Source organism: Periplaneta americana, chromosome 9 (genome assembly GCF_040183065.1).
Source record: "Periplaneta americana isolate PAMFEO1 chromosome 9, P.americana_PAMFEO1_priV1, whole genome shotgun sequence".
NCBI classification, from domain to species: Eukaryota; Metazoa; Arthropoda; class Insecta; order Blattodea; family Blattidae; genus Periplaneta; species Periplaneta americana.
In genome coordinates this window covers 31,880,569-31,906,851 of record NC_091125.1, presented here as the reverse complement: position 1 = coordinate 31,906,851, position 26,283 = coordinate 31,880,569, and the positions used below count along the sequence as shown (strand labels likewise).

The window sequence follows — 26,283 nt, the reverse complement described above, 5'->3', positions numbered from 1 at the left end:
GGATTTTTCTTGCAGCGAAAACAGTATAGAAATAGCATGTAGGAAATTGTATAGATCAGTAAACGGAAGAAAATTGAGAGAACTCGGAAAATTTTTGTACATAGTAAAGAAAAAATGGGAAGGAAAAACTGAGGTATAAATATATGAATATAATATATATTAATGAAAGGGAAAGAGTTTTTGTTAAGAAATAACTATAGTCATTGTATATAGTATGGAATATTTCGTAATACTGTATGATCCGTTTGGGTATGGATAATATTAATTTATTATTATAAAGATATTATGATAGTAGGAAAAATTTCTTTCTTTTTTTATTTTAGTAGGTCATTTCACGAAGCTATATCAACAGCTTAGGTTATTTAGCGTCTGAATAAAATGAAGGTGATAATGCCGGTGAAATGAGTTCGGGGTCCAACACCGAAAGTTACCCAGCATTTGCTCATATAGGGGTGCGGGAAAACCCGAATAAAACCTCAACCAGATAACTTGCCCCGACCGGGAATCGAACCCTGGTTTCGCGGCTAGACGCGCTAACCGTTACTCCACAGGTGTGGACAATTTCTTTCTGGTTATTATGATTAAAAGATGGGAGTTTCCATATACTGTATGACAATCAACAACGCATAAACTGAAAGGACAAATGAAAATCGTAGATGATTAAAATGGCTACTACAAATCAACAGCTGGCACAATGTGTTCTTTGGTATGCTAAATTTGAGAGTGTTAAAAGAGTTCAAAGGGAATTTCGACATGAGTTTGGTGTGCGTAATGTACCTAAATACAGTTCCATAATGTTGTGGTATCAAACATTTGTAGAAACAGGTTGTGTTAAAAAAAAAAAAAAACATGCAAGAGATCGCAGGCGAAATCCAGTACAAGAAGCAAATATCTCTTGGCTTGGTCCCCAAACTCCCCAGATCTAACCCCTAATGACTTCTTCGTGTGGGTTTTGTTAAAGACATTGTCTATTCACAGAAACCCAGGAACATTGATCATCTGAAAGTAAAAATTACTCAAGCTTTTCAACAAATCATCTCTTTTATGTTACAACGGACATGGGTTGAATTGCATCACAGTTATGAGTTGTGCAGGGTGCGCAATGGGGGTCATGTTGAGCTGTGAGGAATCTCCCATCTTTCAGTGTTGTATGCACAAAGTGTCAACAAATAAAGTTCTGTGTGTTACGGTGTTTTTATTTTATCCATACCCAAACGTATCACCCTGTAATTATTAATAGTAAAATGTAGTTAAGTGTTGTTTCCTGGAAAACAGAAATATAACAGGACCTTCATTAACGAATGATACACATACTTCATATGATTTTGATGAAAATATAACATATACAAACATATACAGGATTCCTCATAATTTCTTAAAACATAGGGAAATAGCTCATATGTTTTTCTTTTTGTTGTAGGTTGACATTTAAACGATGCATTTGAACAAAGAGAAACGTATCGAATTCGTTTTGCTGTATGGTGGAAGAAGTCTGAGAGAAGTGGCTGATGAATTCAACAGACTGCATCCCGAACGTGCACCCATTTCATTTACATATGTTTACTAACTGGTGGAAAAATTTGAGGAAACAGGTTCCTTGAAGATAAGCCGCGTCCCCACGGAGATCCACCGACGAAGAAACAACAATCAACATCACTCGCTGTTCTTGGTCGGTATGCAGTAACTTCCAATAAATCTCCCCATTACAGCTTTGCAGTTAGGACCTGACTTGATGAGCAATTTCCTGGCCATTGGCTAGGACGTCGGCGACCGGTGGAGTGACCAGCACGAAGCCCAGACCTGACACCTTTGGATTTTTATCTCTGGGTCACTTGAAGTCTGTGTACGCTGAGAAGATTCGATCCCATGCTCATCTGCAGGCACGCACTATTGAAACGTGTTCACAAATCAATCATTCAACGTGTTCTCCAGGATTGGATGACCCGGCTGCGTAAACGCATATTGCAGAATGGGGATCACATCGAACACATACTATAAAAGCTCACTTCCCTATGTTTCCAGTCTTATGGAACACTCTGTAGATTGTAACTCAAAAACATAGTCCAATAGAGACTTTTTGGTTATGTATTTGAATTTGGTGTACAAAAATCATAACTATAAGATCACATGTTTTCGTTTAGGTTACAAAATGGCTGGTGACTAGTGTTTTTTACATTCTGTCGTCTGAACGTTCACTGTCTGTCGGATTCCTGCACTATTAAGAATCCCCTCGTATCAGCCATCGTGCAGTTAGTAATGGCTTGTCTAATGAAATCGAAACAATATTGACGCTAATGGGCCGATTGCTGTCTTACTGGTTGGCGGCTTCTCAAAAGTATCGAGAGTGGAGGAGGGGACGATGGAAACAACTTCAGAAAGAGGAATGCTGCTCGCCGAAGAGCTTTTCATTTCTGTATTGTTTTACGATAATTAACAGAGCGAGCTCTTCGTGCGTGAGTTTATGTGAGACATCGATCTGAGGCAGCATGTAACATTCATGGACTCCGCAGCCAACCCAGTAGTGGTATCCGGCTTCAATATTAATTCCTAGGCAATTCTTTTTCATTCTGCACACTCCCACATCCTTCTCACATGCTGCAGTCCCGTCGACAAACTTCCTGCATGCGGAAGTATGATTAGGAAGTTTGCTACAAACTCTCACGTTTAAAGGTTTGATCAACTTATATTAGATGGGAAAATGGGGGACGGAGGGGTTCAATATCTAGTAACAGAGACAGGAAGATGATCTTTTTTTCATCTTAACATTTCAGAACATTGGAAGGGGGTTTAAAAGGTGGTGGTAGTGGTTTGCTGCTATTGGGCGTTCAAACTGAATGTTTGCAGAAGGGTAGGTTAGTCTTACCAGCGCATAGGAAGAGGGAATGAGGGTGCCTCCGGTGTAAATTCGCTTGCTCAATTTCCGGCTGCTCGGATTTTCTCCGACCTGATAGCTTCCGGCCATTCCGGGGTCCAGTCCGGTTCTAACGCAACTGCAAGACTAGGCACGGTACATAAAGAGCATCAGAGTAATCATCGGTGTAAAGCTTTAAGCCTGGTGTGTGTTTTTTTCATTATTTCCCTTCCCCGTGTGCGAGCGCCCCCCTCTGTGTTTGCTGGTCAGGACTGACGGATGGATTCTGTGTGGTTGTCCGCCTATTCCGGGAGACCGATTGGTACCGTAACAGCCGACGATCACGCCAGATACTCCGGAAGTGTAATTCCACGATACGTAAAATGGTCTATAGCACTCAATTTCGATTTTTATGTACATACTTTACTCTGAAGATGATAATAATAATAATAATAATAATAATAATAATAATAATAATAATAAACCATATAAATGTATTTTATTGCGTGTCACTTATTTAATTACCCCCATTTTATTTACTACATAGTTACGTCCTCCGATATGACTCAAGTATCAGCATCTACAACTAAAACCTACTAGCCCTGCAACGAATATTCTCAAATATCATAAAGATCTTGGATCTTTATAATTCATTCTTAGCGCTAGATCAGATATAGTAGACACCACTAAAAATATTAATTCGCGCAGAACTTGGTCAACCACAGTATACGGATCAATATTTTTTATTGCAACACAATTCCATGGATTACACGTAATTATTACTGGAACAGCATTTTTATTCACTTAACTTTACATTTTTCATTAAAAGAAGTTGGATACAATTACCCGGACCAGTAAGAATAGAGATTAATCTCCGTCCCTTTTGAACTGTGTTCTGTCTTACTTCGTATTTTACTGGGCTCTGTTGGAATATCTGCAAGGTGCCGTACAGTAGTAGCAAAAAAAATAACTGGATCGACCCTTGTAACTGTTTTCAGAGCCTTGTTCACTCCAGAGCGCGATAGACTGGTAACTAAGACTTTCGTGGTTCGAATCATGCCTGGGAAGGAAACTTTTTTTTTTGTTCCTTATTCAAATTTATTCCCAATACTTTTCGAGTGCTGATAAAATTCATGTTCCGGGAATAAAAAGTTAATTAAATAGTAAAATATCGCTGCAATCGAAAAGTGTTGGGAATAAATTTGAATAATGAACAAAAAAAGTTTCCTTCCCAGGCAGGATTCGAACCACGAAAGTCTTAGTTACCAGTCTATCGTTCTCTGGAGTGAACAAGGCTCTGAAATTAGCTACAAGGGCCGGTCCGGTTTTTTTGTCACTACTGTACATTATTGTACAAAGGAATCTTTCAGCTTCTCAGAAGCTAGAGAAAAACTTAAAATGTCACCATTAACTAAGTTCCGAAGTAAAATACTTAACTGACTGATACTTATTTAGTGAACTTGGGAGGAATCGGGAAAATATTTCCGTCCGTCCGTCCATCCATCCATCCATCCATTCATCCACCCATCCATCCATCCATCCATCCATCTATCCGTCCATCCACCCATTTAACACCCTTCCATCCATCCATCTATTTATTTATGATACTACTGGACTAATAAACGGACTTTAAATATTCTTCCATTCACAACCACTCATACATCAGTTCAAACGTTAATTAATCTACTCATCTCTTATACAGGGTGCTAAAAGTATCTAATATTTCAGGAGGTGATAGTATGCATCAAAACAAGAAAATAATGTCTAATAAGCATGGGTCCTACAACACATACTTTCTGAGATCTGAACACTTGTTCATAGGAGGTGCTCAATGTGACGTCCATTTATGGCAATGCATTTTTCTGCCCTACAATAGCCTACAGCAGACTACCATATAATCAAACCGTAGTTGGCATCCCTGGCGTGGAATACTGATACGTCGCAAGGAATACTGAAAACGAAAGTTTGGTTGCGGATACGAACGGGGTTTTGCAGATATGGTGTTGTGAATTTTCGTAATCAGCATGTGTGGGCTGATAAAAATCCCCGTGGAGTTGAAGAAACAAGGCATCAGCAACAAATCTCAATCAATGTATAGGCAGGCGTTCTTGGCGGTAGATTAATAGGGCCATACGTGCTACAACAGAGATTAACTGGGGATCGTTATCATGACTTCTTAGTAACTTATTGCCTACTTTGCTGGAGTATGTGCCATGTCAGCAAAGACTACAGATGTGATTCATGCACGATGGCACACCAGCACATTCTCTCCGAAATGTGCGTGAACACCTGACGCTGACATTTCTGGATCGTTGGATTCATCGGGGAGGTCCCACAACTTGGCCTGCTCGTTCCCCAAACCTAAATCCTCTTGACTTTTGGTTATGGGGACATATGAAGGAATTGGTCTACACTACTCCAATCAACAATGTGCAGACACTACAGGATCGCGTCCTCAATGCATTTCAGCACATAAAAGAACAACCAGGTAAATTTCAAAGAGTGCGTGATTCCTTACCCCAAAGGGCAGAGGAATGCATTGCCATGAATGGACGTCATATTGAGCACCTCCTATGAACAAATGTCCAGATCTCAGAAAGTATGTGCTGTATGACCCATGTTTATAAGACATTATTTTCTTGTTTTGATTCATACTAGTACCTCCTAAAATATTGGATAATTTTTTAACACCTGCATTTTTTACGCTAAAGCTAACGTTTTTCGGATTGGGTGTAGTTTCTATCGAATTGTAATATTCTTACGGCGAATGGAAGGCCGAAAAGACACTTAGGTTAAGAAATTCTCCAATTTCTGAACTGTTCTTATATTCTGTTGCTAAGTGTAACTTCTGTATACATCGCCACCAACATTTCCCTAAATGAAACCTTTAATTTGAATATCTTCCTATAGAATTGTTATTGCAGTGTGATATCATACCAACATGAAAAAATGTCACATTCGATACGACAGCTAGTTCACAATATATACTGTAACAGTCTCTTTGATATATATCTTATCTCTACCTGCATAGTTCGGACCGAATTAGTACTGTATATTTTAGGTGTGTATCTGATGGGACCGAACTAATATGAACCAAAAAAACTTGTGTAAGCAGTTGTTTTGACATTATTAACATAGTGGAAGAAAAAAATTAACTTTTTTATCTCCCCCAATGAGAATGTTTGCTTGTAAGTTACGTACAAACAGACATTTTGCAGGTCTGTGAGAGTGCAGCAGTCTCTATTCGAGTGTGGAAAATATAATTATTATTAGTATCAGCAAAGTTGTCAAAGTTCTGTAGAATTAAATTCCTTAGATAAAAATTGTTAAGTCCCAGAACGTGAATAAGAATATTAGACATCCAGGAATGCACTGAAAGCCACAGACCTACATATTTACGCAGGTTTATACTAAGGGTAAGTTAATGTAAATAGTGGTATGTAGAGTAACGAGGAATGCAATTAATAATATAGGAAACTAAATTGTTCCTTAATACACAAAATGTATTACAGTAACTAAACATATTTCACTTCCGTTCAAAGTTGTAGTTCATATTATGTCAATAAGTAGGCCTATAACGTCATCACCAGGGACAGGTACAGATGTTTCTTTGTATCTCTGCCGATGGCTGACGATTGAGTTGGTCGAGTTGTCTTGTTGCCTTCACTCCAATGCTCTGTTCTTGCTTGCTGAGTGTAAGATGAGAGTTGTGTTACACGTTTTTTCACAGATTAGTAAAACCTACTGCTATCTCTCTCCCCCTCACCGCAAACTGTAAAGTTACATGGAGGCAGAGATCTATATTTGTGGAGATTAAATTTATCATTTGCGATTTTTATACTGGTTTCAGCGGAAATTGTTGGAGATCGTTCTACCCCCAGTGTGGAGAAATATAGTTCTTTTGTAACTGGAGTATTAACTCAATATTAACATATATTTCTACTATGAAAATTAATATTAAATATTCATTGTATTATGGTAAAGGTTTGTCTGGTCAAGAAAAATATCATTGTATTGCTGTAAATTTAATATTTCATTATAATGACAGCGTGAGAACCATTATTATAAATTAACTTCTTCTGCTTTTACCGATATTATATTTGTTTTATATTAATACTAAAACTCAAATTGATTTACAAAATAATTTAGTTCCAGTAGTGTGGTTGAACACGTTTTCCTTTTCTAAATTATAATCACTACAAAAAAAAATAGTAGTACGTCTATTGTTTAATATCAAATATATTATTTATTTCAAGTGAAAAGGGAAAGATATATTTTAACATAATTCTGGAATTTAATTTAATTACACTTATAAATTTATTATGAAACATCATTTATTTTTAATAAGAATCGGAAGCATCTCGAAACTTCAGCATTACACATATTTCAATGTTCATTTTCAACATTCTAAAGCGAAAAAAAGCTAAAAAATTCTGAATTAAACTGGCAATCATACTGTCTGCAGACAAGAGATAGATAATTGAGCAAATATTGTGTTTTTTTTTAAGTTTTAGAATCATTAAAGCTTCTACACACACAAATTTAATTTGACTTCTCAAATTATCTACATATGTACGAGTAACATAACAAAACACAGTATCTTCAAAATCATTGAAAAAGGGAATCTGAGCCAGCATCTCCCTTCTTTTACTATAATTGAAATCTGTTGAAAGAGCAAACATTTCACCTTCGTTTCGGAAAAAATTGTTATTTTAGTAGTTACTTTTTGTTCACATAACTTAAATTCAGTAACTATTTCTGTAGCAATATCCGGAGAAAGTATATAGTCAAGAAATATTATCAGAATGACATTCAACTAGTAATGTGATTTTATTATATTCAACCAACCAATAACAATTTATGTACTACTCTTTTTTTCTTTTGATTGAAGCCCTAAAATGGGTTCAGTTAGAAGACCACAGTCTTTTTTTAAACAAACTCAGTTCCTTATTTGGCGACAGAGGTGTGTGAAAAATACCAATGGACAGAAATAAGTAACTTATATCGAGTGTATAAACCTATTTTCGCCATAGGTGCTTGCTCGATCTTAGGAATGTTTCTGGATGTAACAAATCGAAGTGAACAACAGTTAACTACAAGTCGGAATAATAAAAAAGGCAGAATTTAAAAATCATTATAAAACGACACAGTAATGATAATTATCAATAATAATAATAATAATAATAATAATAATAATAATAATGAGAAAGAAATCGTCCGTCCTTAATTAAGGATGACCACAAGGATCCGGAAATTAATAGCAAATAAAATATAATTAATTAAATACAAATACTGTTATAAAATAAAATGTAATAATTAAGCATCGCTGATTATCAATTATAAAATAAAATCTTAGAAGATGACCTTAAAATTATACTTATGAATAAAAGATTTTATTTCAAATTAGCATATCCTTAATTAAGACCTTCTGAGTGGTATAAATGAAATTGTATAATCTGCAAGGAATCTTTAAGAATTTGCGAGATTTTTTTTTAATTTCAAAAGATGATATTGATAATTGTTTTAAAAAATTGTATGTAAATTTTGGTAAAGAACTCCGAGCACCAAAAAATAACCCTGTCACTGATCAATTGAAGAGAGGGATGTTATACTTGGCACCAAGGTAGGGAATACAAGGCTCATAAATGACCCTGTTTTCATGATCAACTTGATGAGCTTGATTTAGATCTCTCTCCATGCGTATATTTGGATCTATGATATTAATAAATTATTGAGCTCTTTCACACAACATTTAAAATTATATTATTTTTAATTAGCTCACTCCTGAAAAAGCCAAAGCTTGTGCTCTAGAGTGTTCTTGAAAACGTAAAAGTAAAATTGTATACATTATATATATTAATATAATTAGATACAAATATAAAACAGCGTACATAGCACAATGAAATAAGATCAATTATAATATAAAAATGCAGAAAATATTCTTAAGAGTCAGTTTTTCTGTTAGATGAAAGTATGCAATAGTAATTTATGTAACTAGTGTGTAATCTTGGCAATTATGGCACGAGTGTTTGTAATGAAAGTTATACTCGTGTTACATACAACTTTTGATGCTATTGTAGCATTAAATATGTAAATAAAACTAAAATAAATTTACAAGATGTAATGCTATGATGTAGTAAAGACATGAGTATTGGATATGACGTAATAGGCCTACATGTCATGGTTTCTAAGTAACCTTTTCTAAGGCAATGTTGTTTTGTTGTTGTTTTGAAGCTTTTTCTTACAGGTACAGTGTATAAAATTGTGTTGTGAAGGCGGTGATGACGTCATGGAATACTAGTTGCTAGGTAACCTTTTCTGGTAGCAGTGCCAAATTAGGCCAATTGTGTACGATTTATAGCGTTATAACAAGCGTGTTTTAAAATGCTAGGATTGCATAAAAAATTTGTGCATTTTCTTCTTAAACGAAAAATCATTAATTATGTTAGATGAGGATAATGTATTGTCGAAACAATAATTCGATGTAAGAGTAATGGAACGGAGAAAAATTCTCTCCGGCGCCGGGATTTGAACCCGGGTTTTCAGCTCTACATGCTGATGCTTTATCCACTAAGCCACACCGGATACCACCCCGGCGTCGGACAGAATCGTCTCAGATTAAGCTCCAACTCTTGGGTTCCCTCTAGTGGCCGCCCTCTGCACTACGTCATAGATGTCTATGAACGTAGGACCGAAGTCCACACATGTGCTGAGGTGCACTCCTTATGAGTGACTAGTTGGCTGGGATCCGACGGAATAAGCGCCGTCTTAAATCACGAAGTGATTTACGCATATCGTATATATTATTTTAATGTACCGAAGTACATATGATATTTCCATGCAGACATTCTGCGTCATCATACGATGAAAGAGTAATGGAACGGAGAAAAATTCTCTCCGGCGCCTACGTCCGAAATTGGAGTTATACCGTAGACCAGTTTCTGTATTACACTTAGGTACAATTTCTGGGAGATAAATAACGTATCTTCTTGTTGTAAAAGTGAGATGATTTGAAGAGTACTTTGTTTCATTTTTATTGTAATACCTCATTTATATCTATTCGTAATTATTTTTCATATAACGCTTTCAGGCGACTAAGTTCATACGTTTCACCATCTTCGTGACTACAATATTTTGTCTAGGCGCATATTCAACCTATCATAACTAACAGCGACCCCCATCAATTAAGCCATTTGAAAAGGGTTATGAAACTCTCAATTTTTATATATTAAATATGTTGGATAATTCAAATGCTTATTTAAACCAATTTTAATTCTTCTCTTATTAAGGGTATATGTACGTGAACGACCATAAATTTTATCAGAAAATGCAGGCTCTAAATTTCTAAAATTTTATAAGAAAATGAACTCATAATTGGACAAAAATTAGAAGGTACCACAACAAGACTTATCAGAACTTAAATATTTGATAAAAGAATAAAAAACTTTACTAATAATATTTTTCAAAACAGTTTTATCAAAGTATGAAAAAAAAAAAATTATGCAGTTCCATCATTTGGTAACCATAACATTGTTTTTGTCTCTCTGATATCTTTAATATTTTTCCTGCATGTAACAAACACTTATTTCTGAAAAGTAGACTAATCTCAGACATGTAGAGTTGTTTATTTTAATACATTTAATTTTTTATTTGTCCTATATAACATATATTAAAATTTACATAATTTTTTTACCTAATTTTTCTATTTTCAAAGAAATGGGCATTATTGTAGTCTACCTTTTGCATAAATGCATGTCAAATCAGTGTACAAAATTTCAGAATTCTATCTCTAATGATTGTGGAGTTATGAAATAATATGTGCGAAAATTTTCAAATTGTAGAAAATTTAATTTAAAGTAAAAAGTGAATTCTAAAAAATATTATTAGTAACCTTTTTACACTTTTATCAGAGTTCTAACAAGTCTTGCTGTGGAATCTTGTAATTTTTGTCCAATTGTGAGTTCATTTCCTTATAAAATTTTAGAAATTTAGAGCCTGCATTTTCTTACAATATTTATGGTCGTTCACGTACATAAATTCTTAAGTTCATTCAGAGGAAAGAGTATTATGTTCGTATTTTTCACTGTTAGGTTCCAATTCCGAAATTTATCGTGATTTTTTTTTCTACACATAGTCAATTATGATCTCTTAATTGCTGAATTTTAACAGAAGTCAGTAGTATATATAATATTTCGTGATTATCTCGATCACCTTAAATACCCGGGTATGGTCATCACTTTTCGAAATCTCATGCGAAATATCCTGTCTTTTTTCTTTCAAAGTTCTCTTAGTTGTACCAACATTTTCTTAAAAAATTAATTTTTTGTATTATAATATTTAAAGTTTTCTTAAACAAATACTACTTGTTTTGTGTTCATGTTTCCGGGAATATCGCTACAATTTTACTTTACATTCATCTTGTATCTATACACCAAATATAATTTACACGCTTGTGAGTTAAATTTTCCGAATTATGAACTTATTCCGTTTTGTATAGGCTATACATGTACAATGACTCTGAACAAAAAAATTCTTTACCTTTGTGTGTCAGTTCGAAATAAATTTTCCAATAAGGTTGAGTTGTAGGTAGAACACATTTTCAAAAGCATGAATAAAAAATAGACCTAGAATAAAACTCGGGTCTCTTTAAATGTCTCCATTCCAAGACAGACAAGCGTTGAAATGTGCATGTAGTATGGAACAGTGGGAGAGTTACAATCGAGACTATAAAACGGATTCTGCGTGCCTTACTGTGCAAGCTATTGTTTGTAACTCGACCTCTTTTCTAAGAACCTCCCCTTCAAAGTCACCACTGGCTTGTTAAAAGTTTCATAATATAGACTCAAGTTGCTGGTGTTGAAACTATAAAACTCAGTGACATGTAAAACACCAGTGAACTGAAGAACAAGAATACTGTGCCCATCTTGAGTCCACGTGTTAACCTGCACTACTTTCTATTGTTATTGTGGTAGAAAGTGATAAATAAATAATTCATATACGTTATATTGAATATGTGTGAGATAATTTTTCCTTTCTGCAATTGATTTGAAAATATTGCGGTAGAAAGTGATAAATATTTACGTTAGAATGGATACGTGTAAGACAAGTTTCCTTTCCACCTGAAAAATATTAAATACAAAAATGAATATACCGGATATAACTGGATACTACAAGATCCGAAATGTAGTTTACAGTTACACAACGATTTATGTGAAGCTTGAGGAAATATTTAAATTATGTGACATAAAATAAATTGCAAGGTTTCGTAACAAGCTAACAAATATAAATGACACTCGGGGGAAATTAAACGCAGAATAAATATGGGAAATGCCTGTTATTATTCGCAGCTTTTATCATCTAGTCTGCTGTCAAAAAATCTTAAAGTTAGAATTTATAAAACAGTAATATTGCCGGTTGTTCTGTATGGTTGTGAACTTGGACTCTCAATTTGAGAGAGGAACAGAGATTAAGGGTGTTTGAGAATAATATTCTTTGGAAAATATTTGAGGCTAAAATGATGACGTTACAGGAGAATGGAGAAAGTTACACAACGCAGAACTGCACACATTGTATTCTTCTTAGGAACATTAAATCCAGACGTTTGAGATGGGCAGGGCATGTAGCACGTATGGGTGAGTCCAGAAATGCATGTAGAGTGTTAGTTGGGAGGCCGGAGGGAAAAAGACCTTTGGGGATGTCGAGACGTAGATGGGAGGATAATATTAAAATGGATTTAAAGGAGTTGGGATATGATGATAGAGACTGGATTAATCTTGCACAGGATAGGGACCAATGGCGGACTTATGTGAGGGCGGCAATGAACCTCCGGGTTCCTTAAAACCCATTCATAAGTATGTTGTAAGTAAGTAAGATATAAAATATATATTAAATAATTGTATTTTTAAGTACCATTCAGCGTTCAATCGGATATCACATTAACTTTCTAATTTCAAAGAAGACATGCTTCATGTATGTGCATATTTTGACTCTATTTCAAATTTTGAATCTAATTATGTATAACATGACCGCGTTTGAATTTGTATTTTCTTCAATGCTTATGAAAACTACACTAGCGTCTATGGAAAACTGCGATTTGTAACAAATAAAAATTTGTTTTCATATCTGTTTGCCACTATGCCGATGGACAAATTCTTATAAAATTGTACTACAATTATCATCATCATCATCATCATCATCACCATCATCATCATATTCCACATGGTAGACCCGAAAGCCTCTTCCGGCTCAGAGAGAACCTCTTCGTGTGGTTCTAGGACGACCAAAACCCCTATGACCTTCTGGTTTGTAATACAGAATTTCTTTACTTATTCTATCATGATCCACGCAATGTGTGATCATACCAGCTACTTTTATTTAAAATAATTTTTTTCATTTAGGTTAAATATATTTAGTCTAATGCTAATTACATTATTGTTCACTTGATCGAACAAAGTAAGACCAGCAACTCTTCTTAAAAACTTAATTTCACTTGTTTCAATTTTCCTTCTGTCAGATCTATTTAGTTCCCAATTCTCTGAACCATACATTGGCATTGGGACAGCCATTACTTTATAAAATTTGAGTTGTTTGTCGATTCGGGTTTTGTTTTTAAGATTTCTGTGTATTGTACCACACGTCTTACAGTATGTTGAAATTTATACAGTCTATACGTAAGATCATTCTTCCTGTCATATGATACATCACAACCAAGGTAATTAAAGTGAGAAGCTTGTTCCATTAGTTCATTGTTTATAATTATTTTTGATCGGACTGGTTGCTTACCTTTAAAGACCATTCATTACCTTAGTTTTATCTCTGATTGAGGTTCAGGTTGATATATACATCTCTTATTATGCAGTACATCTCACTTGACGATATGTATCAGAGGAAGGACAATTGTTTGTATGCATCTGAAGTCTGACTAGTGTAATATGTAACTAGTGGGCGATGTATGCAATGAAGGGGGAAAGGAATGTCCACCCTACCCCATTATCTCCTGGCCTAGTTGCCTCATAAATGGTGCCTTCTTAGTATCACTTGAGAGGTTCAGACCTATCTTCGGAGAGTTGGCCAAAAAACAACAACCCTAGTTTTATTGCTTGATATGAACAAATTATAAGTAGTTGCAATTTTATATAACTGTTGACAAGCCATTTAAAATTGATTCTCTGTTTGAGCAAATAAAACCTTGTCATTAGCGAACAATATAGTATCCAATGTTGTGGTACATAATTTAAAAATTTTATTTAAATTTTCTTTCCTTTCGCGTATAGCTATGTCAATATATAATTAATTAATTAATTAATTAATTAATTAATTAATTAATTAAAATGTGTCTTAGTGAAACTTACAGCAGAGACCGTATAGGCCAGTTTCTATCTGATGCTTTTCCAATTCACTGCGGGTTGAAGCAGGGAGATGCATTGTCACCTCTACTTTTTAACTTTGCTTTAGAATATGCCATTAGGAAAGTTCAGGATAACAGGCAGGGTTTGGAATTGAACGGGTTAAATCAGCTTCTTGTCTATGCGGATGACATGAATATGTTAGGAGAAAATCCACAAACGATTAGGGAAAACACATAAATTCTACTTGAAGCAAGTAAAGCGATCGGTTTGGAAGTAAATCCCGAAAAGACAAAGTATATGATTATGTCTCGTGACCAGAATATTGTACGAAATGTAACTATAAAAATTGGAGATTTATCCTTCGAAGAGGTGGAAAAATTCAAATATCTTGGAGCAACAGTAACAAATATAAATGACACTCGGGAGGAAATTAAACGCAGAATAAATATGGGAAATGCCTGTTATTATTCGGTTGAGAAGCTTTTGTCATCTAGTCTGCTGTCAAAAAATCTGAAAGTTAGAATTTATAAAACAGTTATATTACCGGTTGTTCTATATGGTTGTGAAGCTTGGACTCTCACTTTGAGAGAGGAACAGAGATTAAGGGTGTTTGAGAATAAGGTTCTTAGGAAAATATTTGGGGCTAAGAGGGATGAAGTTACAGGAGAATGGAGAAAGTTACACAACGCAGAGCTGCACGCATTGTATACTTCATCTGACATAATTAGGAACATTAAATCCAAACGCTTGAGATGGGCAGGACATGTAGCACGTATGGGCGAATCCAGAAATGAATATAGAGTGTTAGTTGGGAGGCCGGCGGGAAAAAGACCTTTGGGGAGGCCGAAACGTAGATGGGAAGATAATATTAAAATGGATTTGAGCGAGGTAGGATATGATGGTAGAGACTGGATTAATCTTGCTCAGGATAGGGATCAATGGCGGGCTTATGTGAGGGCGGCAATGAACCTCCGGGTTCCTTAAAAGCCAATAAGTAAGTAAGTATATATATATATATATATATACATACATACATACATATACATATACATAAATGTAGGAGATAGTGGGCAGCAGGGCGTATCGAAAAAGAATTCCGAAATTCCAAACGTAAGAGTGTACAAAAGTTGTCTTGTATTCTCTACTACAAACAGTAAAAAAAAAACTAGGTCTCTTTTCCTTTAGAGAACCCGGAGGTTTATTGCCGCCCTTACATAAGCCCGCCATCGGTCCCTATTCTGAGCAAGATTAATCCAGTTCTCATCATCATATCCCACCTCCCTCTAATCCATTATAATATTATCCTCCCATCTACGTCTCGGCCTCCCCAAAGTTTGTTTCCTCCGGCCTCCCAACTAACACTCTATATGCATTTCTGAATTCTCCCATACGTGTTACATGCCCTGGTCATCTCAGACGTCTGGATTTAACGTTCCTAATTAAGTCAGGTGAAGTATGCATTGCGTGATTCCTTTTAATCGGTGTTGAGATGTAGGCTAATTTGCTATTTTTGTCTGAAATATATTTTGTGCAAACATTTTTGTTTGTTTTTGTAATTTTTTCGTTTATCCTATATTTATAATGAACCAAAATTTAATTCAGTATAGCAAAGAAGAGCTAAAATAAAACAACGTCCGAAGTCAAGTTTAAACAGCCTGTACCCAACAAGCACATAAACGTTAAAAAGTGATTCTATATGCAGTTTGACTACGTAAAACCATAACCTAAAACTTGTTAATATAATGCAACCCAGAAATGAATAATTAAAAAAAAAAAAATTATTCTGTAAAATTTGGATTTCTAGACTAGGATTCTTCTTTTACTTAGAACCTCAATTAACTATCTTATTTTTGATAAAACTTCTTTGATGATCAGGCCAAATCATAATCATTCACTATCTTGTTTAATAAAAATGCACTGGGCAAGGAATTCACAGCTTTTTTTCGGAACTAGTGTTCTCACAGTGAGTAGCGAATCTTGAAAAAATGTGTATTATCTCGAAAACAATTCATTTTCGGACCAATGTTTACTGGAGGTTTTTGCTTGTATTAGTTTTTGCTTTTTATCTTTAAATTATTGGTTATTATTTGACATCGGAATTTAAGGCACTAAAAATGGTATTTTAGACGCCTAAAAAGGCTCTAAAAACAACAAAAATAGAGCAATAAAAGGCATTGAAATTATATTGAATCATCCATAATTCATAAAGTTAACATCCATAAGACCATAAGTAACTTAACAAAGTGCACTGGGAAAGTAGTTTCTCTGTTCTATAGACTTGTTTCACTTTTACTTATTCATCCACAACTTCCCGTCCATAATTTGAGTTACAATAAACAACAAGCAACTTTTCAAGATTAACGCACAAACTTCTGTCAAATTTATTGAACAAAATCAGTTTATATGCTGAAAAAGATCTATCAACGTATATTGATGTGACTGGAGCATACTGAAACGTGCCATCTTGGCTATATAAAAATCGTTCCATTAGTAGTGAAAGTAGGAAATTCTGCTACCGACTGCCGATATAAAGAAGCTTTGGATGTTTTCAATTTTGGCATTTTTCACCATACAACAGTACCTCACAAAGACAATCCTAGACTGACTGCGTACTTCGTGTTCTCAACACAGTGCTGGAGTCAGAAGGACAAGGTCGATTCCGGAGTAAGCAAAACAACAATGCTCCATTGCAATAGGGTGTCCCATATCTATGGCTACTATAAGAACTGCAATTTCATTAGTTTCCAACACAGAAATAAATGTAGTATTGTTGAGTGAGTACCCATATAAAAAAGGCAAAAAAGTACATATAAATGCAAAAAAAGGGGAAAAAAAATACACATTAAAGCAAAATAGCCGTTAAAGGCAGAAAAGGCAAGATCAGAATGCTTCATTTCTCATGATTAGTGCACATTTACTAAAAGCCTTTAAACATGAATATTCAAATAAAATAAGCATTTTCCTAAACATCCAATGTCTAGTTATCACCTTTGAATTATATTCTACGGTAAGGTGAAGAATCGGCAGAACGGATGTACTTCAATACATCACAGTAATACAGACAGAAAGGTCAAGCTTCTTCATTAAGGGTGCTATGCATAGACATTTCGCTAGCTCGCGCTACGAGCGTGCTAAACTAGCCCCGGCTATCGACTGGTTACTTGTACAGGATTCATAGCATATCATATCGCTAACACTTTTATGAATACGAAAAACGTTAGTTCGCTGATCATCCACCGGAAGCCCGCGCTAAGAATGTCTATGAATATGACCCTAAGTGAACTCTGTCGATGGAGGGATTACTTATTTTTTTTCGTATCTACCTTGACATAATGGTGTTGAACAAGACATCATTAATATATGGAACAATCAAGATTTCAATACCGAGAGAAATAATTAAAATCTCTGTTATTGTTACAATTAATAATAGAGGAGAAAAATTCGCTCCGGCGCCAGGGATCGAACCCGAGTCCTTGGTTCTACGTACCAAGCGCTCTCACCATTGAGCTACGCGGAAGTTCAATCCACAGCACCAGATCGAACCCCTCTCCTCTAGTGGTTTTTCCCTTTGTGTCCTGACTCCAATTTGGGCATTTTGTTGACATTTTTATATAAAATCAACTGCCATTATACCAGGAGCGCACTCAGTTGAATGACTTGGTGGCCGGGAATCAACAGTGATATGCACAGTAATCTGTATAGTTATATGCACTGTTGCTAGGAGAATCTACTTAGATTCTGTTATTGTTGTTCCCTTTCCTAATCCCTGTTACTTCGACCTGCAAGTTACTGCAGTATACTTTCTAAGTTATTCTGCGACTGCACTCTTCGTACCCCAAAGTAATAAGTAACTATCAATATACTAATACAGACAACAGATTTAATAGGCAATAAAAATATAGTAGCGTTTACAGACCTCGTTCTATGCTATGTATAAGCCTTCTATAATTTTCCGAACATAATTTTACAGGATGCGGTACCAACACAAAACTGCAAATGCACGTTATTAGTTGTCTATTCTCCGCAGTGGATTGTGTAATTGACTCTCAATTGATGTGTATCGCAATGCAGGTCTGACCAGACTAATAAAAAGGCTCTCGTTAGAAAGGAAATTTTAACAGAATATATTTGTGCCGAGTAATTTGTTATTGTATATAGAAAATTTAGAATGTTGCTGGTAATGGACCGTATTATTCAAGTACACACCTAAATTAATAGTCAGTGGTAACAACAGAATTGTTGCACAGTTCATAATTACACTACACTTTGTAACGTTGTTATTGCGGAAAAACTCATTACTCTGGTTTCATTAAAATCCAGTTTCATTCACTTTCGCTTCACAGTTTGAATGCTACTCGCCATCATTCTGTAATTGAAGACGATATTTTAGAGAGCTGTATCCCAAAATACACGTATTAATACATTTTAATTTTAAACTACATTATTACAACAACAATAATAATAATAATAATAATAATAATAATAATAATAATAATATCCACAATAACAATTATGGTGCACCGTTAACTAAATAACTACAGCGTCAGCATTCGACGCTGGTAACATGACTTCGAACCTCGTTAAGGGGAGTTGATCGTTATCGCATGCAAAATAATGGTGAAAACAATCTATCTTCAAGCAGTCATAAATACAATACTATTTATCAGAGTTATTTAATTTCTTCAGTGATGTATGTATAGATATTAAGCTTTAAAATGAAAAAAAGAATGGTTACTCTAGAGTAAATCTTCACCCTTAAATTAATTTTTTTTAATCTAAACATATTTTTTTATACATGCCTGTGATTAGATACATTCTATTCACTTATCATAGCACACACTGAATTTAAATTTTAGCCACTTACTGCTTATAGATACTAAAATACACCCTACCAAAATTATTAATATATAAGTAATTGATTATCTAGCGGACTCACTCGTGTTAATTATCTAAGTCTGTGCGGCTTACAGCTGTTTCGGTGCTTCATCACACCATCCTCAGAGCCTACTAGACCTCGGCGTCATCTCGTACTTCTCTGCCTGTTGTGTGGGTGCGTTTTGATTGTTGAAAAGTGTTGAAAAGTGGAGTCAAATAGTGTGTGTGTACTGAAATTGATCTGTGTGTTGAGAATTTGATCAGGGTATGTGTTTAGTGTGTTTGTATATTTCGTATTGTTCTAGTGTGTTGAGTTTTTGGTTCTTGGGTTGTATGTGTAGGATTTCCATGTCCGCATTTATGTTATTGTATGTATGGTTAGCATTGGTTATGTGATCGGCGTATGTAGATGTATTTTGTCCTTTGGTTATTGCTTTAATGTGCTCTTTGTAGCGTGTTTGGAATGATCTGCCTATCTGTCCAATGTAGAACTTGTCGCAACTATTACATGTGAGATTGTATACACCTGTGTGGTCGTATTTATTTGTTTGTGTTTTTTGTGTGTTGAGATGTCTTTGTAGTGTGTTTTCTGTTCTGTATGCTATGTTGTATTTCTGCTTTCTGAATGAAGATGCGATCTTATGTGTGCTTTTGTTTTCATTTGTTAGTGTGATGTATTTCTTGTGTTCTTATGTTTGTGTTGTGTTTTGCGTGTTTTTGTGTTTGTTAAGTTTTTGTTTTGTCTTTCTTATGATGTTGTCTATTATGTTTGGATTGTAACCGTTTTCTTGTGCTATGTATTTGATTGTGTTCACTTCTTCATTGTAGTGTTGTTGGCTCATTGGTATGTTGAGTAATCTGTGTACCATTGTCTTGAATGCAGCATGTTTGTGTTGTATGTGTGTGGTGGTGGTGGTGGTTGGTTTTCTGTATATTTTGAAGGTGTGTTTGTTGTCAATTTTTGTTATGGTGATGTCTAGGAAATTTATGGAGTTGTTGTTTTCAAGTTCCAGTGTGTATTGAAGTTTTGAGTGTAATTTGTTTATGTATTGGTGTAGTTTGTGTATTTGTCTTTTGTTTCCTTTGTATATTATGAGTATGTCGTCTACGTATCTGTGCCAGTATATTATGTTGTCTGCATATATTATGTTGTCTGCATATTTGTTGTGTTCATTGTTGAGTATGTATGTTTGTTCTATGTTATGTAAAAATATCTCTGCTAGTATGCTAGATATGGGTGATCCCATTGACAATCCTTCTGTTTGGGTGTAGTATTTGTTATTGTGTGTGAAATAGTTTTGCTTTGTTGTGATGTCTTTGATTTGTATGATATCTGTAATATTATGGGCATAGGGCTTATACCAATCATCACAGTCAATAAATAAAAAAAAGTGATGCAATTTGTTCCCTAGGTCCTCATTATAACCTTAAATAATATGTTGTACAGTTATATGCCATAAATTCACATTTTACTAAGGCAGCAAAAATTCATATGAGAATAACTTGATTCAATTAAATATGCTACTATAAAATACGCAAAATCCATAGAGAAAAAAAATAAAATTCCTATTGGAGGAGAGATTCTTTTACAGAGAGGCAGTTTGTGGGGATCAGAATCGAATGATGGTGCTTAACTCGAAATTGAATTAGCCTGTGGTTTAAAATCAATTTATGGCTCTAAACCTGTGCGGCGAAGAGACATGGCAAATTCCTTAATCGAAGGCGCACGCAATCATCCTAGACTTGTTGACTGCCAATACAGAGTTTTAGCGTCTAGCTCGAAATTGGTTTCGAATTTAATGACGTACTTCAAATGGATCGGTGATTAAACCGGCTGCTTGTGCATGTTGTCAGTCGTCTGATAACACGATTCACTTATTCACATCACTGCATGTGTTGAGCAATGGTAGCCTACAATCCGAAAGGAATTTGTTGGTATGGGAAGAGAAACTAAGAAAATCGCATGGTATATTTAGTATTTAGTAGTATTTATTTATTTAACCTGGTAGAGATAAGGCCGTCAGTCCTTCTCTGCCCCTCTACCAGGGGATTACTACTATAACATGAACAATAAGATTACAATTAATATTAAATTTACAATTACAATAAACATTAAAGTACGACAAGAATACCTGATTAATGAAAGCTAGACATTTTATCATAGAAGTTAAGAACAAAGAATATTTTTGTATTTACTGAATTACAAATTAAACCTACAATAACAAAATTCTATAGTGATGAAATTACCGGATATTGAAATATTTTGTGATAGATTAAGAGAACTATTTACAAGAAACCATGTCTGAACGAGTCTCAATTACTGACCAAGTGCCTAGTAACTTTGCGTTTGAATTCAATTTTATTTCGACAGTCCCCGATGCTAGCAGGTAACGAATTCCAGAGTCTTGGCAGGGCTATTGTGAAAGAGGATGAGTATGAGGAGCTGCGATGGGATGGTATTGTTAGTATTGTTTCATGGCGAGAGCGTGTGTTCAGATTGTGGTGGGAAGAAAGGTAAGTGTAGCGAGACGACAGGTACGAAGGAATAGAAGAGTTCGAGATTTCGAAGAAAAGGAGAAGTGAATGTAAATTTCTTTTCTTATCTAGTTTAAGCCAACCTATTGCTTCCAGGGATGGGGTAATGTGATCATATTTACGAACATTGCTTACAAAACGTACACACAAATTATGAGCACGTTGAAGTTTCGTTTTGTTGTCGCTGGAAAGGTCAGTCAGTAAAATATCAGCATAGTCAAAATATCAACTGTAATATACAAAATTGGGAAGAGAGTTAGCTCGTCGGTGGAGATCTGGAGGAAAACCCCATTTCATGCTCAGATAATGAGAGGATCTTCATACCTCCACAACTTCGAGAACAGTCCTGGAGTCCACTGCACCACCTTGGAATATCATGTCTTTCCTGACTGTAGAAGAAGGTCAAAGCATGGCACTGTCCACAACACTTCTTTTAGCGCCATAAACAAACCATGAGAGCTTTACTTAATCTGCTTACTTTGTATTGTATATGTTACTATAGTTTTGGTTGATGAATTGTATATGCTTTAAATGGAATAGTAATCTGTATAGCTCTATTCATGAATTGTTTGTATTTGTATTTGAAGTAATTTGCATGATATGTATTATCAATTTCTGTATATTACAACTGATTGAATTGTTTATGCCTTAAATTGAATTAACTTACTTGTTTTGTATTATATATTATAGATCAACTGATGAATAATCGTTTGCGTTTGTAAATTTAATTAATCTGACTGGCTATGTCTATATTTTTAGTAGGGCCATCGATGTAGCTCAGTCGGCAGACTCGCTGGCCTGCTGATCCAGAGCTGCGTTCGGGCTTGAGTTGGATCCCCCATTTGGTCACATTGAATGGTTTCTTCCGAGGTCTTCGCCAGCTGTGGGACTGAAGCCGGATGGTCTATGGAGAGTCCTCGGCCTCACTTCACTTAACCCCCTTTGGTCTGATTACCTGGTTGGGTTTTTACCGAGGTTTTCCTCAACCATAAGGCAAATGCCGGGTAATCTTTTGGCGAATCCTCGGGTCTCACATCATCTCACTACAACTCCCAAAAATATTGTAAAAAAATTGTAGAAAATTACAAAATTGTAAAAATTGTAATCGTAATACTGTAAAATTTTGACCTGTTCCGCATCTTAAAGCTTCATTGCTCGTGTAAGATCTATGGAAAGTAATAAATGAAATGAAAAAATGAAGAATTATCTCTTAGTCTCCTGTGTGTCTAAGCGTCGTATACATGGCCATCATCTTCTTCACACAGAATTGAAAGAATTTTATTCAAGGTTATCGAAAAAAAAAATCAATGTTTAAACATGCCGTGTGAAACAAAAGTCACTTTCCAAGTGGGGAAAGTAATATTATTTTGACATGGCATATCTAGACATAACAAAGTATTTCCTTTGAAACAAATCTCTTAATAATCACATTCAACCGTGAAATACAGTACAACAAACTATTATTACATTTCACTACCCTCAGGTAAACATGATTATGTTTGCATATATAAAGATTACTGTTCTCAGCACAACTATGCAGTGCACTATCGCAAATGCTCAAAGTGTGTTCCATTTACTTGAAGACAATGCAGTCTCACTCGGTTCTGACATTCCTCTGTCACTCTTGAGAGTACTGCTTGTGAAATGTGTTGAATAACATAGGTGGGCATTTGTTTCAATTCGTCTTTGGATGCAGGCCTATAGAACACAATGTGCTGTGATCCCATCAAGCTAAAACCACATTCTTATCCTATTATTTAGTGGTAAATCATATAGAAAACCATTAACATGTTATCCAACAATATTTCGCCAAATGTGTACTAGTTCACATTTCCATAAAAAAATCGTCTCACAAGCATAACGCCAAGTAGTCCAAGCCATACCATTACTTTTTGAGTGTTAGGATTTTTTTAATTTACCCAATGGGTTTTCCTTGGAGCAATATTTTGGATTTTACATATGAGCGTACTCATCCAGAAAAGAAAGGTGTTCGTCACTGAATAAAACATGCTGAAGGTACTACTGATCAATATTCAAATATCACACGATCCAACTGTAGTAAGCTCATCTCCTCCGTGGATCACATTCTTTCATTGTGTGTAAATCCTGCAATTTTTAGGGTTGGAAACGTGCCGATGTAATATTCTGTCAATAGATTCTCTACTAATACCACTCTCCTGAGCGAGCTGCATAGCTCACTGATGTTTTAGTGCTGACTGAAATCTTGTTCACATCCAATGAACGTTGTTCGTTGGTAGCCGATTTAGTCCGACAACTTTGTTTCATGTTATTTTAAACTTAAGTAGTAAACTTCCTATACATTGTTATGATCTTTGAATGTCTGGTTGATGACAATAAAACTCGTCTGCAGCTCCCCTTGTTCTCCAGCGACTGCCCCATAGAGCAGTACTAGCACCACTGGCTGCTCAGGAGTTAACATTATCTTTTCTGCTGTTCTCAATCAATATCAATTACAACCCAAAATAATAATGATGTGTCGTTCAGCTCTCAGTAACTCCAAACAATAAGTGAAAAAATGTATACTAACTGTAGAATTGTTGTTCACCATGGCATACTTCACCATTAAATTACAAAACATAAATGTAAAGAAACATAGCACTGATTTGCAAATATAATAATGCTGTCCATTTGGAAAGCGATTTTTTGTCACACAATACAAAAATTAAAAATTCTCAGATTTCAGTTTCTCTTCAACATCATTATTATCATTATTATTATTTATATCACCAGATACAACATCATTATCCATTTTTTCCACTTTCTAGGAAAGAGTTCTTTGGATCTCTCCGTCCTGAATCATGTGAGGATTTTTGAATCAACACTAGCTAATAAAATTCACATAGAAGTTAACAATATACGCTATTTTATACAGTAGACGAATATAGACAAAAATCCCTGAACTATGTGCAACGTATGGAAGACGAGAAACTCTGCAATAGAAAATGTTTTGCAAGGTAAGTGGAAGTAGTAAAGTTGGGCGTCCATATAAAAGATATTATCAATTTTGAGGAGCAACCAGCTAAGCCTTATCTCATGAAGAATAAGATTAAAACTGTGATTAACAAGGATTTCGTTTAATACTATAGAGGAAGAACACTTTAGCCTACAAAAGTTTTTACTCTCCTGTCAGTAATTGAGCCTGATCTTGATTTATACAGCTACAGCTGAGGGCATAATTTTCTGCTTGGAGGATAATCATCATTTAAATACATACTAATACTGAACATGATAAATGTAATCAACGAAATGACGAAATGGACAACAGATGGTATGTCGATTAATATAAATCAGTTTTACATCATTTATCAGGAGGATGAGTGTGCTTCTTCATGTATGTATTTATTTATGGATACGTTTATTTATTTAGGTATTAGCGCATTTATTTACGGTTCTGAATGTGTATTTATGCAAATATGGATTTTTTAAACTCATTTATTTATTGCATATTCGTCGATTTATGTATTTACTTACGAATGCATCATATGTAATAGGCACTAAAGATATATCGCAGAAGTCAACGGTTATATTTTACTCTGTGAACAAAATGTTTTCCACATATTTTTACCAAGCGCACTATGAACGTCTCTGCCTGTGTGTTAATTCTTAATTTTACGTTATTCAGATAAATATAACTTTCCATAATTGTTGTATTCTATAAATATCTAAATATAATGAAAGACGTCAAAGATCGTCGCTAATTCATTTGTAAACAATATCCTTAGCATTATGACATACACGAAGATAAGTAACATTGCAGTATGCCCTGTGTATATTGTCAAGAAAGTTAAATTAAATAGCATTACATAAATTAAGATATCAAACAGTTAAAATGCATGAAGTATTTAACGAAGCAAGAGAGAAAATGGATGCGAAGAAATTAAGACGGTAGGTCTTACCACAAAATCTACGCTTCTTGAACTGTCTCTCTGGAAAACAAACGTATAGGATGCTAGAATCAATATTGTGTTAAGAATGCGAGGTGTGAACACTGAAGAACAAAAACACGATTACTGCATCTAAAGATGTTTTTCTGTTGGAGCAGACGGGAAGATTCGAATCTAATTCAGAACGAAGGACACAATGTATTATTTTATCTTTCCCTTGTTTCTGGTACACTATGAAGAATTAGTCAAGGAGTTCTATTATGCATAATAATTGACTTTTACTTATGCAAGTGTGAACCTTATTGTGATCAAAATAACAGTGTTTTTTTTTATTGGAAACGGTTCCACCATTTCTTCGTGACGGTTTTAATTTGAATTTGCAATGTAGTGATTGAAATTTGAATTAGATATAACTGATAATATTTTATTAAATATTTTCATAGTACTTCTATGAAAGAAGATCGATTTTCATAATCATGCAGAGTAAAAGTTAATCCCAAGGCTATGTCGAGATTGGACTTATGTAAAGTTCGCACTACGTGGGATAAATATGGAAATTTGCAAAATTAAATGTTTTTGTTTCCTACTACTGAAAACGCAACAAAAGAATCGACGTTTCTAGTGCAGCACTAGGAAGGTACAGTACAGGAGGCTGGCGTTGCAACTAGCAGAAATCCCCTTTTCCTCACCAGGGAGGCAAACTTCAGGTGGGCAGACAGGTAGAGATTTTGTGCTCATTAATATTACTGTGGTGAAAGTGCTTATAATA

At 34.9% G+C, this 26,283-nt stretch overlaps 1 long non-coding RNA gene and 1 other non-coding gene across 2 annotated transcripts in view; both read right to left on the bottom strand.

Annotated features, from left to right (window-relative positions):
• Window positions 1-26,283, bottom strand: part of LOC138705637 (uncharacterized) — a 381,721-nt gene that overhangs the window by 157,413 nt on the left and 198,025 nt on the right. The gene's annotated exons all lie outside the window — the stretch shown is intronic.
• On the bottom strand, window positions 9,365-9,436 carry TRNAY-GUA (transfer RNA tyrosine (anticodon GUA)). The gene has a single exon. It is a non-coding gene; the product is annotated as a tRNA-Tyr (tRNA).